This window comes from Sprattus sprattus (genome assembly GCF_963457725.1).
Source record: "Sprattus sprattus genome assembly, chromosome: 21".
NCBI lineage: Eukaryota > Metazoa > Chordata > Actinopteri > Clupeiformes > Clupeidae > Sprattus > Sprattus sprattus.
In genome coordinates, this window is record NC_137919.1 from 5,539,775 (window position 1) to 5,542,274 (window position 2,500).

General features: G+C 45.7%; 1 protein-coding gene across 1 annotated transcript in view; it reads right to left on the reverse strand.

Annotated features, from left to right (window-relative positions):
- Positions 1-2,500, reverse strand: part of LOC308382217 (actin-binding protein WASF3) — a gene marked incomplete at its 5' end in the record, with an annotated part of 20,638 nt that overhangs the window by 9,076 nt on the left and 9,062 nt on the right.

Consider the following 2,500-nt stretch of genomic DNA (forward strand, 5'->3'; position numbering starts at 1 on the left):
TTCCCTTGAAGTTATTATTTTTCTATTATTTGAAGGAATTTGAAGGTCCTGATCGTCCCTTCTAAACCCATGTTTAAATAGAGAGGGTCGAGGGCAAGTCATTCTCTTATCTGGCGTGTTCAAATGTTACTGTAGAACTGTGGTTAGCAGAATCAAAGATATCTGAGGTAAAAAAAATGTTTTTTTTTTTTGGTAAGATACACAGAAGAACTATCCTAAAAAATAGGGTTTTATTTGAAGTGTCATCTAGCAGATGTGATTAAGACTGAATGTTGTCTTCCAAGCCACCTTATTTTAACTTCATTAAGTAACTTTAACCACCAATTAGGCTTAAGAGCAGCCAGGAGGGCACCCCAGTGACCCCAACCCCACCTTCATCAGTGTGTGTCTGACACTTCACACTCATCCCTCTCCCTGCCCTGAAACACGCCTCCTAATCTGGACAGTCCCACATCTGTGGTAATCTGGTGGCATTTCTGACACGGATTAATCTAACCACCACTGCCGAGCCTTCCGTCTCCATGACACTCTGACATGGGGTGGGGTAAAGACCAGGGGCATTAGAATGGCTCGACCCAACATGAGGGCAGTAGTGACGCGGCTACACCGTTGCCAACCTACTTTAGGAACACTTTAGGATCAATGCTTACAGTATAAACACACACACACACTGAGAACAAATACAAACAAATACAGTATACAGAGCCTTGAACACACACTCACATACACATACACACAAACGCGCACTCAGATTTGCATGTGTCACACGCACACACACACACACACACACACACTCACACACACACAAACACACATAGATATGAACAAACACACACACACACACACACACACACACACACACACACACACACACACACACACACACACACTCCCAGTACTATAGTAGGTATGGCTGGAGTGGATAACAGGGTAATGGGGTTCTTAGATGAACCCACTGTAAAGCCCCCGCTAAACCTTTCAGATGTCGGGAGGGGGAGGATTGTGTGTGTGTGTGTGTGTGTGTGTGTGTGTGTGTGTGTGTGTGTGTGCTGAGGGGGGTGGGGTGGGGGGGGGGGGGGGGGGTGAAATCTCTGCGGTGGACAGGCCAGATGGTAAATCACTTGGAGGAGGAAAAAAAATGGCTGGCAGCCTGTACTTGACATGAGAGAACTTACAGCACAACCGAGCAAGCAAGTAAGCAAATAAATAAATAAATAAATAAATAAATAAATAAATAAATAAATAAACAATCACATCCAGACCACACACGGTGAAGGGGTACCACCAGCTGTCTTGGCACCTCGACCCAACAGACCCGCCCGCGCGACAGAAACCTGAGACCATATGGCGCTCTGCTTTAAAGGTCGACAAGACTCGACAAAAGTAAGCTATTTACAAAACAAGACCATCTACATGTACATATTTAACCGAAATACATGGACAAGCTACAGCCAACATCTACATACAGTACATGAATATATGGATGAACTACAGCAAACAATGAACCCTCCTCTAATATTTAAATACTCTCACAAATAACCAGTGCATCATTAATGCCAGTGACCACCGCCACCGACTGGCCAGCAGGATTGCAGGTATAGTGGCCATAGGCAAACTGCAGAGCAACAGTGCAGTGCTGCACACATAATGACGAAAATGTGTATCTAGTAACAAAATCTGTAGTACAAGTCTTGTTGCATAAAAGCACTAATTGTATAAATGCAAATATAAATGCTATGGTAAATGTAAAGTGTGTCCATTAGACTGTAAGAGGATGTAGAGAAGCAAGGTAGTTAGTGTGGTCGGGAGTAGACCTTGTGGGGGTTGTTTCACCACATGCAACTTCACACATCTTCTGATGCCTTCAATTAGTCCAGTGCTTGGAACAAGACACAGAGCTACTACTAAGGGCTCTCCATAAGTGCATGTGTGAGGGCGCTCAATAGACACCACAGTTCAGTCATTCACTATTTGCACTCTGTGAGGCTCTGAAGCTCTGAAGCTCTTTCTGTTAGAGGTCTCCAGCCTGGCCTGGCATCGCCAACAGTGAGAGGGAGGAGGGGGGAGTCAGCCTTAATCAGATGAGCAGACGAGAGCAGCCCTTTTTCAGCTAGTAGTGATTGCAGCCTGTTTCACTGCACACACACACACACACACACACACACACACACACACACACACACACACACACACACACACACACACACACACACACACACACACACACAGACACACAGACACACACACACACACACACACACACACACACACACACACACACACACACAGAGAGGGAGAGAGAGCGAGAGAGCGAGAAAGAAAGGAAGAGAGAGAGAGTGAGGCTGCCAGACTATGGCACTCACTCTCTGCAGCAGACGTTTCAGAGGCACAGCCTCAGATCTTCTCATATCACAGCTCTGTTTGAGCCTCTGGGGCTACCATCCAGCCTTGATCCACATTAAACATTAAGCAGGGCAGACATTCTTCAAAGGCAAGATGG